At 41.1% G+C, this 13,221-nt stretch overlaps 1 protein-coding gene and 1 long non-coding RNA gene across 2 annotated transcripts in view; one reads left to right on the top strand and one right to left on the bottom strand.

Annotated features, from left to right (window-relative positions):
- ACTN2 (actinin alpha 2) overlaps positions 1-13,221 on the bottom strand; it is a 106,935-nt gene that overhangs the window by 58,186 nt on the left and 35,528 nt on the right. The gene's annotated exons all lie outside the window — the stretch shown is intronic.
- LOC136389116 (uncharacterized) lies at positions 5,103-10,821 on the top strand. Its single transcript, XR_010748271.1, has 4 exons — positions 5,103-5,227; positions 7,827-7,877; positions 10,053-10,195; positions 10,644-10,821. It is a non-coding gene; the product is annotated as an uncharacterized lncRNA (long non-coding RNA).

Raw genomic sequence — 13,221 nt, 5'->3', positions numbered from 1 at the left:
TGAAGAGGGCTCATTAAAGGAAAAATGAGTTCTGTCAGCACCTCTGTCTGGTAGACAGCTGCTCCTCCAGTCCTGACCTGACCTGAAGCATGACAATTCAGTTCCTCCCCATATATTCTTGGTACCTTTTGAGCTACTGCTCCAGTGCTGGAATGCAGAGGTAGTAAATCCAAATAAGGCCATGCATGGGCCCTTTAAGAAAAGCTTCCTGAAGAACTAAAGCCTCAAGTTCAAGAAGCAAACAGAACTCCAAGTTTTCTTAACCCCAACAAACCTACTCCAAGGCATATCATAATGAAATTGACACAAACCAACAGCAAAGAAAAAATTCTCAAGGCAGCCAGGGAAAAGAAGAATACAACATATAAAGGAAGGCCCATTAGATTATCATCAGATTTCTCAGCAGAAACTCTACAAGCTAGAAGAGAGTGGACCCCAATATTTAAAGTCCTGAAAGAGAGGAACTTTCAGCCACGAATACTATACCCATCAAAGCTATCCTTCAAATATGAAGGAGAAATAAAAACATTCACAGATACAGAAAAGATGAGGGAATTTATCATCAGAAAACCCCCACTCCAGGAATTACTAAAGGAGGTTCTCCAATCAGATACAAAGAACAAAAAAAAACAGAGCCACAAGTAAAAGCTCCAAGAAGAACACAATAAAACCAAATTTAAACTGTGACAACAACAAAAAGAAAGAGGGGGAGAAGATGGAGATTAACAGTAGCAAAGGATGATGGAGTGCAAAAGTACTCACAAAATAGTTCGCTACAATGAACAGTGTAGGGACCCTTTTCATTATTCAAAGGTAACCACCATTGAAAAAACCACCACAGAAGCACATGAGATAAAAAAGATAGTAACAGTGAAAAGATGTATGGAATACAACCAAATAAAAACAAAAGATAGAAAAACAAAAGAGAAGGATCAAACAAGACACAAAACTAACAGAAAGCAAGATATAAAATGGCAATAGGGAACTCACAAGTATCAATAATTACACTAAATGTAAACGGATTAAACTCACCAATAAAAAGGCACAGAGTAGCAGAATGGATTAAAAAAGAAAATCCAACTGTATGCTGCCTAGAGGAAACTCATCTAAGTAACAAGGATAAAAACAAATTCAAAGTGAAAGGCTGGAAAACAATACTCCAAGCAAATAACATCCAAAAAAAAGCAGGTGTAGCAATACTCATATCGGATAATGCTGACTACAAGACAGGAAAAGTACTCAGAGACAAAAATGGCCATTTCATAATGGCTAAGGGGACACTGAATCAAGAAGACATAACAATTCTTAATATATATGCACCAAACCAAGGAGCACCAAAATATATAAGACAGCTACTTATTGATCTTAAAACAAAAACTGACAAAAATACAATCATACTTGGAGACCTCAATACACCGCTGACGGCTCTAGATCGGTCATCCAAACAGAGAATCAACAAAGACATAGTGGCCTTAAACAAAACACTAGAGCACCTGGATATGATAGACATCTACAGGACATTTCATCCCAAAGTGACTGAGTATACATTTTTCTCCAGTGTACATGGATCATTCTCAAGAATTGACCATATGATGGGCCACAAAGACAACATCAGCAAATTCAGAAAAATTGAAGTTGTACCAAGCATATTTTCTGATCATAAAGCCTTGAAACTAGAATTCAACTGCAAAAAAGAGGAAAAAAATCCCACAAAAATGTGGAAACTAAACAACATACTTTTAAAAAATGAATGGGTCAAAGAAGAAATAAGTGCAGAGATCAAAAGATATATACAGACTAATGAAAATGACAATACGACATATCAGAATCTATGGGATGCAGCAAAAGCAGTGATAAGGAGGGAAGTTCATATCACTTCAGGCATATATGAACAAACAAGAGAGAGCCCAAGTGAACCACTTAACTTCCCACCTTAAGGAACTAGAAAAAGAAGAACAAAGACAACCCAAAACCAACCGAAGAAAGGAGATAATAAAAATCAGAGCAGAAATAAATGAATTAGAGAACAGAAAAACTATAGAAAAAATTAATAGAACAAGGAGCTGGTTCTTTGAAAAGATCAACAAAATTGACAAACCCTTGGCAAGACTTACCAAGGAAAAAAGAGAAAGAACTCATATAAACAAAATCCAAAATGAAAGAGGAGAAATCACCACGAACACCGTAGATATACAAAGAATTATTGTAGAATACTATGAAAAACTTTTTGCTACTAAATTCAACAACCTAGAAGAAATGGATAAATTCCTAGAAAAATACAACCTTCCTAGACTGAGTCAAGAAGAAGCAGAAAGCCTAAACAGACCTATCAGTAGAGAAGAAATAGAAAAAACCATTAAAAACCTCCCCAAAAATAAAAGTCCAGGCCCTGACGGCTATACCAGCGAATTTTATCAAACATTCAAAGAAGACTTGGTTCCTATTCTACTCAAAGTCTTCCAAAAAATTGAAGAAGCAGCAATACTTCCAAACACATTTTACGAAGCCAACATAACCCTCATATCAAAACCAGGCAAGGATGGCACAAAAAAAGAAAACTACAGACCAATATCTCTAATGAATACAGATGCTAAAATACTAAACAAAATACTAGCAAATCGAATACAACAACATATTAAAAAGATAATACATCATGATCAAGTGGGATTCATCCCAGAATCTCAAGGATGGTTCAACATACGTAAAACGGTTAATGTAATACACCATATCAACAAAACAAAGAACAAAAACCACATGATCTTATCAACAGACGCAGAAAAGGCTTTCGATAAAATACAACACAATTTTATGTTTAAGACTCTCAACAAAATGGGTATAGAAGGAAAATATCTCAACATGATAAAGGCCATATATGATAAACCATCAGCTAACATCATATTAAATGGCACTAAACTGAAGGCTTTCCCCCTTAAATCAGGAACAAGACAGGGTTGTCCACTCTCTCCACTCTTATTTAATGTGGTACTAGAGGTTCTAGCCAGAGCAATCAGACAAGACAAAGAAATAAAAGGCATCCATATCGGAAAAGAAGAAGTAAAGGTATCACTTTTTGCAGATGATATGATACTATACATCGAAACCCCCAAAGAATCCACAAAAAGACTACTAGAAACAATAAGCCAATACAGTAAGGTCGCAGGATACAAAATTAACATACAGAAGTCAATAGCCTTTCTATATGCCAACAATGAAACAACTGAGAAGGAACTCAAAAGAATAATCCCCTTCACGATTGCAACAAAAAAAATAAAATACTTAGGAATAAACATAACAAAGAATGTAAAGGACTTATATAATGAAAACTATAAACCATTGTTAAGGGAAATCGAAAAAGATATAATGAGATGGAAGAATATACCTTGTTCTTGGCTAGGAAGAATAAATATAATCAAGATGGCTATATTACCCAAAGCAATATACAAATTTAATGCAATTCCCATCAAACTTCCAATGACATTTTTTAAAGAAATAGAGCAAAAAATCATCAGATTTTTATGGAACTATAAAAAACCCCGAATAGCCAAAGCAATCCTAAGGAAAAAGAATGAAGCTGGGGGCATTTCAATACCTGACTTCAAACTCTATTATAGGGCCACGACAATCAAAACAGCATGGTATTGGCAGAAAAATAGACACTCAGACCAATGGAACAGAATAGAAAGTCCAGAAATAAAACCACATATATATAGTCAAATAATTTTTGATAAAGGGGCCAACAATACACAATGGAGAAAAGAAAGCCTCTTCAATAAATGGTGCTGGGAAAACTGGAAAGCCACATGCAAAAGAATGAAACTGGACTACAGTCTCTCCCCCTGTACAAAAATTAACTCAAAATGGATCAAAGATCTAAACATAAGACCTGAAACAATTAAGTACATAGAAGAAGACATAGGTACTCAACTCAGGGACCTGGGTTTTAAAGAGCATTTTATGAATTTGACTCCAATGGCAAGAGAAGTGAAGGCAAAAATTAATGAATGGGACTACATCAGACTAAGAAGTTTTTGCTCAGCAAGAGAAACTGATAACAAAATAAACAGAAAGCCAACTAAATGGGAAATGATTTTTTCAAACGACAGCTCAGATAAGGGCCTAATATTCAAAATATACAAAGAACTCATAAAACTCAACAACAAACAAACAAACAATCCAATAAAAAAATGGGAAGAGGATATGAATAGACACTTCTCCCAGGAAGAAATACAAATGGCCAACAGATATATGAAAAGATGCTCATCTTCTTTAGCTATTAGAGAAATGAAAATCAAAACGGCAATGAGATACCACCTCACACCTGTTCGATTAGCTGTTATTAGCAAGTCAGGTAACAGCAAATGTTGGAGAGGCTGTGGAGAAAAAGGAACCCTCATACACTGTTGGTGGGAATGTAAAGTAGTACAACCATTATGGAAGAAAGTATGGTGGTTCCTCAAAAAACTGAAAATAGAACTACCTTATGACCCAGCAATCCCTCTACTGGGTATATATCCCAAAAACTCAGAAACATTGATACGTAAAGACACATGCAGCCCCATGTTTATTGCAGCATTGTTCACAGTGGCCAGGACATGGAAACAACCAAAAAGCCCATCAATAGACGACTGGATAAAGAAGATGTGGCACATATACACTATGGAATACTACTCAGCCATAAGAAATGATGACATCGGAACATTTATAGCAAAATGGTGGGATCTTGATAACATGATACGAAGCGAAATAAGTAAATCAGAAAAAAACAGGAACTGTATTATTCCATACGTAGGTGGGACATAATAGTGAAACTAAGAGACATTGATAAGAGTGTGGTGGTTACGGGGGGGAGGGGGGAATTGGAGAGGGATAGGGGGTGGGGAGGGGCACAAAGAAAACAAGATAGAAGGTGACAGAGGACAATCTGACTTTGGGTGGTGGGTATGCAACATAATTGAACGACAAGATAACCTGGACTTGTTATCTTTGAATATATGTATCCTGATTTATTGATGTCACCCCATTAAAAAAATAAAATTATATAAAAAAATAAATAAAAAAATAAAAAAAGAAAAGCTTCCTGGAACTCCCACAGCTCGGCCTAACTCAGCCTCACTCAGCCACAATCCCTTCTGGTTTTTACAACCAGAAGTTATGGGGACTTCTCTTCTTCGCACTGGAACTCTATGCTGAGGGGCTTGGTGTGGGGCTGAGATCCCTCACTCCTCAGGTGGGACCTCTTCTGCCATGATATCCCTCTCAATTTTTATCTACCACACACAGGTGTGGGACCAGCCCTTTCTGTCTCTTTGCCCCTCCTACCAGTCTCGATGTGGATTCTTCTTTAATTACCTAGTTGTAGGACTTCCATTCGGCCAGATTTCAGGCTAACGGTTCTGAATGATGTTCCGAATGATGACTGTTCTGTAGTTTCAGGTAATTTTGATGTGGTTGTGGGAGGATGTGAGTACCATGTTTACCTATGCTGCCATCCTGACTGGAAGAAAAGTACCCCTATCTTTAATGAGTACCCCTCGGAGACAATAAGGTGCCTAACCAACCTAAATGTGAAAAAGGATCCCAATGGCTCTGTGGGAACAGCTTGCAAAGAGTTCAATGTACTTTGAAAAGAAACTTTACGCTTTATCAGAATGCTTAATTTCCTTCTATTTACAGTTTTAAATCCCACAGCCTACAGAGACTGTTCCTACACATTTCCCTTCATTCTTGGTTTCTCTGAAAAGCCTGAAAAATATGGAGGATTTAAAAACAAAGTAATAGCAGCAGCAACCAAATCCACTCCCTTCACTTGAAGGTTTCTTTGTGAATTTTCTTGCTGTTTGATAGCAATAGGCATCCCTAAAGTCGATGGAAACTATTTTAGTATGTGTGCTGCTGAAGCAAGCACAAGGTCCATGGGAACTAAGGTAGAATAAAGGTAGGTCCAGTCTGCTTGGTTCAGACCAGATTGCAAGGGCTGTCCTTTCTTAAGAGAAATGGTTTCTATGAATCAGACACAGACCATCAAGGAAAGATGTCAACATCTCTCAGCCCACAGCTAACTCAAACCTACCCTGTCACCTTTGACCAGCCTCCTGTCCCACTTGCAGCTCAGACCTTCCTCTCTCCTGCAGAACAGCTCGCTCCCTGCTCCTTCATACCTCTTGGGAAAGAGAATGAAGGCAGGAAACCACAGATGCATCTGTCTGTGGAAAAGAAGGGTAGGCATTACTAGTCATTGTTATCCTACAAAGCTAAGGGTCAGTGTTAAGTCACCACAGAGAGAAGATGGACAGCAATGGGAGTCACTGTCTCACTGAATATATCACCCGGGAGCAGATTCCAGCATCTCTTCTCGAAACATCAGGAATGACGACCCATGAGTCATGGGACAGGGCTGGCAGTCCTGTAGGCGCAGACTGGTCCCCTTGCCCCATAGGGCCCACCCTGGCCATAGTACGGATACTCTTCAAGCACAGAAAGCAGAGGAGGGGGCCTGGGGGCTATCACAGGCTGTGTTCCCATGACTTGCAGTACTGTGTTTTCATGCAGCAGGTCTCAAACCATCAGCAGTGTCTCCTCAGTTAGATTCCTCTGTGTAAACTAGGAGCCAAAAAAATGCTCTTCAGCCACCAAAACACGGTAGTTGAGAAAAATAATAGCTGAAGGAGTTTCCCAGGAATATATGTAAGCAAAAATTTCAAACCCATCTGAGGGTGGGTAAGGCCACTCCTTTCATGAAAAACTTACCAACAAAGTCCTAAGTCCGTAAGAACTCAAACACTACTACCTCGTTCAAAGTTAAATGATATAATATGAAAACCAGCACAATGTGCGCAATGGCAAAAAAGCACTTAGGTCCTTGTTGAAATGTTGAGATGCACTTGTGTTACTGAATGGTATATATGAATTTGGTTTCTTTTTAAATTAATTAAACCTACAAACATAACCACCTATATTGTAGACCAGGGGTTGGAAACCTATGGCTCATGAGCCAGATGTGGCTCTTTTGATGGCTGCATCTGGCTTGCAGAAAAATCTTTAATAAAAAAAATAATGTTAAAAATATAAAACATTCTCATGTATTACAATCCATTCATTTCCTACCGCTGAAGTTCATGGTTGTGGGTGGCTAGAGCCAATCACAGCTGTCCTCCAGGACAACACCAAATTTTTATTGGATAATGCATAACGTACACAATTGTTGTATGGCTCTCACGAAATTACATTTTAAAATATGTGGCATTCATGGCTCTCTGAGCCAAAAAGGTTCCAACCCCTGCTGTAGACTGCCCACTGAAAGAAGGGAAATGGTCTGTTATTTAAAATAAGTAATTGATAGATATATGAATTTACTAGAAATTCCAACTGCCCTTTTGTTGTCCCACCTGGCTGCCTGACCTCACCCTTACATACTGGACAATCGCCCCTGAGGCAGAAGAGTTCCAGGAAGCTGGTCAACCACCTCAAGAAGGAGCGTTCCAGGAAGCTGAAACTGTAAAACCGTAAAAGGGAACATACCAGAACTTCTGACTCAGTATCCCCTCTGGCTCTCCCAAACTCTATAAAATTCGCCCCTAGTCTGTAACCAGTGCCCTTCTCCCCAGAGAAGTGCCCGGCAGGGTTCCTTTCTTCCTTTCAATAAAGCCTGTAACTCTGGTCTTTTCGGACTCCCATGGATTCCAACATTTGGTGCCAAGACCCGGGACAGGGTACTAACTGCCTGGACAATCCCTCTTTGCTGTCCAAACTTACAACCAGGGAAGCAATGGGCAGCGGCAGCTCATCCCGGGCTTACTCCCTGATTCTGTTTGGACGTGTAATTGTAGGTTGATTGGCCAACAGTCTAACCCTGTCCTGAACTCCTGCCGGACCAGAAGGTAAGGAGTTTCTCCCTACCCCTTCCCTGGTCGGCTTCTCTTTTCCACAAAATTTTCTCTGGTCGGACAGTTTTCTCTGACACGCTTCATGTTTTGAGGGGTATGACTTTCAGTCTCAGTGGACTGCATGAAAGACTAGGCACCTAGCCAAACCTCTCCACTCTCTCTCTTGGAGCTCCCTGACAGGTGGTGACGATCTCTATCAGGAATGACTCCCCCACACGGAGATTTTCTCCTCTTGGGACAGTGACAAAAGGCGGGGATGCCCCCTCTTGCTCACCTGTCTCCACTATGGGCTCCTCAGAGTCTAAGCCTTCCGACCAGACCCCTCTAGGATGTCTCATAAAAGACCTCACTAAGTTGGGCCTCTCTGACCTTAAGCCAAAAAAACTCATTTTCTTCTGTAACACGGCATGGCCCCAATACAAATTAGACAATGACTCCCATGGGCCTGAAAACAGGACATTCGATTAAAATATTCTGAGGGATCTTGACAATTTCTGCCACCGGACAGGGAGGGCATCAGAAATTCCTTACATGGAGGCTTTCTTCTCCCTTCACTCCTGTCCTTAATTTCTGTGCCACTTGTTCTACACACAGGCCATTTTTGGCCAAAGAAACCTAAAACCTCCACTCCTAATCTTTCCTTATCCGTGGACTCCCAACTCTCTCCCCTTCCTGCCTGACCCCCAGGGGTGCCCCTCTCTCGAGACCCCTCTCTGGTCCCTCTGCAAACCTCTTCCACTTGAGTCTCTTCACTCCAGAAAGCCCCCTTCCTTCACAAAATCCTATTTCTCATTCACTTGCAAATACCAGCCTCTTTCCTCCCCTGCTGGCCAGGGGACCCTCCCTTCTCCACTGTGTTCTTAAACCCCTCCTCCCTCCTTACAGACGGGTGGCTCTGTCTCTTTTTCTTCTTTGACCCATTCCCCCCACCTACCAGCTTCAGCTACAACTATGCCTTTCTCCCCCTCATCCTCTCCTCTCTCTTCAGAGCTCCAAATCTTTTTGACTCCTCTGACCACATGGTGCCACCACCAGCAATTTATTTAATCTCTTCCCCCTCCTCCTGCAGATTCTGACCATCCTTTTTTCCATCCAGCTGTTCACACTGTCCATCCATCTGCTTTCTCTCTTCCTTCCCTCTATGCTGACAACTCCTGCCATCTCGAAAAGCTTAAAAAAAGAAGAGTTGTCTATTGGGCTGTGTGAGTAATATGTTTTGTCTCTTTGTCAGAAAATATCTCTAGTATAATTTTATTTGAAACAAGTAAAGCATGCTCATTTAAATTCCTTAATTCACAATCTGTATGTGAAGTCTTTTTTTAATGTGCAACTGTGTCTGTTTCTAAGGCCTTAAACCAATAATTACCCCACTTCTTTAATCAAGGCTTACTCATCCCCACAGACTCTCCCTGCAATACCCCCATTCTTCCTATTCAAAAGCCTTCAGGGGCTTATCACCTCATACAAGCCTTATGCCTAATCAATGAGGCAGGAATTCCCCTCCGTCGAAGAGTTCCTAATCTCTACAGGTTACTGTCACACATTCCCTCAAACACCACTCACTTCATGATCCTAGACCTCAAGAATGCCTTCTTTACCATTCCTCTACGCCCTGACTCTTACTTTATGTTTACCTTTACTTGGACTCTCTTACCCCAGGGGTTCAAAAACAGCCCACACCTGTTTAAGCAGGCACTAGCTCAGGATTTAGCAACATACAATCTAAAAACTAGTACTCTGTTACAATATGTAAATAACTTACTCCTCTGCAGCCCCTCTCTGCCTGCCTCAAGGAGACACACCTCCACCCTTCTTAACTTCCTCCCTATGAAGGGATATCATGTCTTCTCTGTTAAGGCTCAACTTCACTATCAGTCAATAGCCTATCTGGGTATCATGTTAACCCCCACCACCTGAGGTCTCACCCTAGATCTAACTCAGACCCTCTGCAGTCTCCAACCACCTATCAACACAGATCAAATCTTTTCTTTCCTCGGTCTAATAGGATTCTTTAAAAACTGAATTCTCAATTTTGCTCTTAGTCAAGCCCCTCAGTGAGATCTTCTGAGCATGGCTTTTAAGGTCTATAATGGCCAAGGAAGTAACAGACAAGGCAAATAAGGCCCAAAAGAAGTCAGGAATACCAGCTTTTGGCATATGCTTTTAAAGGTTCCAGCGCCCTAAAGGGCTTCATAGAATTCCATCAGGGCCCTGCTTCAGAGTAGAAAGAAAGGTCATTGAACTGAAGCCTGCCAGGCTTCCCGGCCCCATCAAGGGACACACCTCTGCTGTGGAAAGAGGGACATGAGAAGGTAAGCTGCCCCCTTGCTCCATGGAGGGAGGGTTCAGTCTCTTCTAGCCCTGCTCCAGATACCTGTGACCTGACCTTGCCCAGCATGCTGGGAATTGCCACTGAAGGCCCAAGGACATTGTTCATGAGCCTAAGATATTTCTTCCAAGTAGCAGATAAACTGATCTCATTTCTTGGAAACACAAGGGCCATCTACTATGCCTTGCCTGAATATTTGAGTTTTATTTATCCCTCGAAGATCTCTACTGTGGGTATTGACAGTCTAATTTTGTTACTTTATTTAATGTATAGTATCTCCTTTATTCCTCTTATCTCAATGCCCCATGCCTATTATAGGCTGGGACCTGCTGCTAATTCCAGCTAGAAGTAGTGGTCACTAGGACTTAAACTCTAATTGCAAAGTGTAGAGATGTAACCACCCTTTCCCTAAGTACTTGCATGATTTACAGGTTACTCAGCAAACTGTTCAAAGACTGTCCAAGAGGTGCTTCCAGCATTACATCACCCAAGGACTGACTTTCACGTGGACAGGTCCACACATTGTGATCCTGACAACTTCCACTGCTGCTAAAGTAGAAAAACGGCATGCCTTACTCCAACCACAAACTGGAAGCTGATTGGTCTATATATGTTGAATATATGAAGAAACTAAGGACTCTTTTAATCAGGCTTTGGGAAAAAGGAAACTAGGGTAAAGAGAAAGTCAACTTAATTGTCACTAAAAGTTAAAGATTTTTTAAATCAAGAGTTCTGACTAGAAAGGAATTGTATGGTTTTGATAATAGAAGGTATAAGATATGGAAATACTTTTGAAAGAAAAAGGAAAGAGCAAGTTGTTATGAAGGCCAGTTATTTCTGGATAAGAAAGTGCATGAAAGCTAAGGGTTTGTTTAAATTGTAGAAGGTTTGTGCAGGTTGTAGGAGGTTTGTACCGAGATAAATGAATTTGAACAGTCAGAAAACTGGTTTTCAAAGAATGTTTAATTAGTCACCCTAGATAACAATCCTCTATTCTCCCCAGTTATTGGGATGACTCTTTCCTCCACCCTGACCATCTGGAGCTCAGAAACAGAGAAACAAAACCAACCCCTTGTCCTTCTACTCTCTATTCACCTCTCAGCCTGCCTCACCCAATCAGGAGCTTTCTACTCGTGTGGGACTAACACCTATATGTGTCTCCCTACTAATTAGACAAAAACCTGTACCCTAGTCTATCTCATCCCAAATATCAACCTAATCCCACCCCATAAACCTCTTCCAGTTCCTAGTACACTATCTGTCAATCTAAGGACCAAATGAGCTGTACAGGTAATCCCTCTTCTTGTTGCTTTACAGAAGTAGGTCTAGGGGCAGGGGGACTGGCCACTTCCCTGTCCTATTCCTACTCTCTTTCTCTGAAGCCCAGTGAATTCGTAAACATGGAATCAGTGGTTTCACACAAACTGGGTGTTTTGACTATTGCCTTTCATTGGTCCACTCACTCTCCTATTTATTTTTCTAACTTTTGGACCCTGCCTCTTACATTTGTTCACTAGTTTCTTACAGAACCACATACAGACCTTCGCCAATCAGAAAACTGGAAAAATCTACCTAACCCTACACACCAACCCTGAAACCTGCCCTCATGAAACAGAAAAATCTGGAACCCTATAAATACACCCCTACTCCGAACAATGGTGGAAAACCCCCTTGTTCTCAATGTTAGCACCAATTATAGGACCAATCCTAATTTTGTGCCTAATTTTAATACTTGCCCCTTTCTTTATCAAGTTCCTATAGGCTCGAATGAGAGAAATCTCCAGGATTACCTACAATCCAATGCTTTTACAACCCCTACTCCAACTGCCCCAGGGAAAGGTCCATGAAGGAGGCCCCCAATAGGGATAACAGCAGGATGTAGCTCCAGAAGATGGCTGGTCTGAAACAAACCTCCTTCCTGAACCCCATACCCTCTCCTTCCCTCCACCTCTTTTCCTTTTTATCATACCACAGAGTTGAGAAATGATAGATATATGAATTTACCAGAACTTCCAACTGCCCTTTTGTTGTCCCACCTGGCTGCCTGACCTCACCCTTACATACTGGACAATCGCCCCGAGGCAGAAGAGTTCCAGGAAGCTGATCAACTGCCTAAGAAGGAGCATTTCAGAAAGCTGAAATCCTCTAACCGTAAAAGGGAACATACCAGAACTGACTCAGTACCACCTCAGGCTCTCCCAAACCCTATAAAATTCACCCCTAGTCTGTAACCAGTGCCCTTCTCCCCGGAGACGTGCCAGGCAGGGTTCTTTTCTTCCTTTCAATAAAGCCTGTAACTCTGGTCTTTTCGGACTCCCATGGATTCCAACAGTAATAGCTGTGATTATTTAAATTGTTTATATAACACAAGTTCACATCTTCATCTGAATGAGTGTATCACTTGGATACTCAAATGAGGAAAATAAAATCAGTCCTGAGTCTGACACAGTGCATTTCATGGATTAGTTAATTATCACTCTTCTACAATAGGTCTTCCAGGGCTGCAGCCTGAAAGACTACCTGCTCGATTTATTTTTTCATTTTCTCCAAACAAAAAAAATGGTAACAAAGCATCTATAAATCTCCTTTATATTTTTTAAGCCAGCTTTTACTTTGATAATAATCACATAAAATACTGATTTCAGACCATCTTTTCTGAAATTAAGAGTCACCACAGTCTTGGGGATTTTCTGAATTAAATGGAGCGGGGTCTGCTGAGGTCTGGGACACTAGGCGGAGCCTGCAGCATGAAGCTGGGCGGGGGCAGGCCTGAATGGCTTCACTTCTAAACCCACTGATCACAAACCAGCATTGTCTGTCTGGTTCAAAGGTTCAGGGCAGTATCAGGGTGTTCTATGAATTTGAGTTTGCATCCCATTTACTATCCTCAGTGAGTAAAGACATCAAAAGGCTCATGCGCCAATTCTAGGCCTTGCACCATGGGGAGGCAGATAGCCGAAACCAGGAAACAGGCGCAGTGATCTCAGGGAGGGAGCCTCAAAAAGGCAG

This window comes from Saccopteryx leptura, chromosome 1 (assembly GCF_036850995.1).
Source record: "Saccopteryx leptura isolate mSacLep1 chromosome 1, mSacLep1_pri_phased_curated, whole genome shotgun sequence".
Classification (NCBI taxonomy): domain Eukaryota; kingdom Metazoa; phylum Chordata; class Mammalia; order Chiroptera; family Emballonuridae; genus Saccopteryx; species Saccopteryx leptura.
Note: the sequence above shows the minus strand (reverse complement) of the source record. Positions and strands in the feature narration are given on the sequence as shown.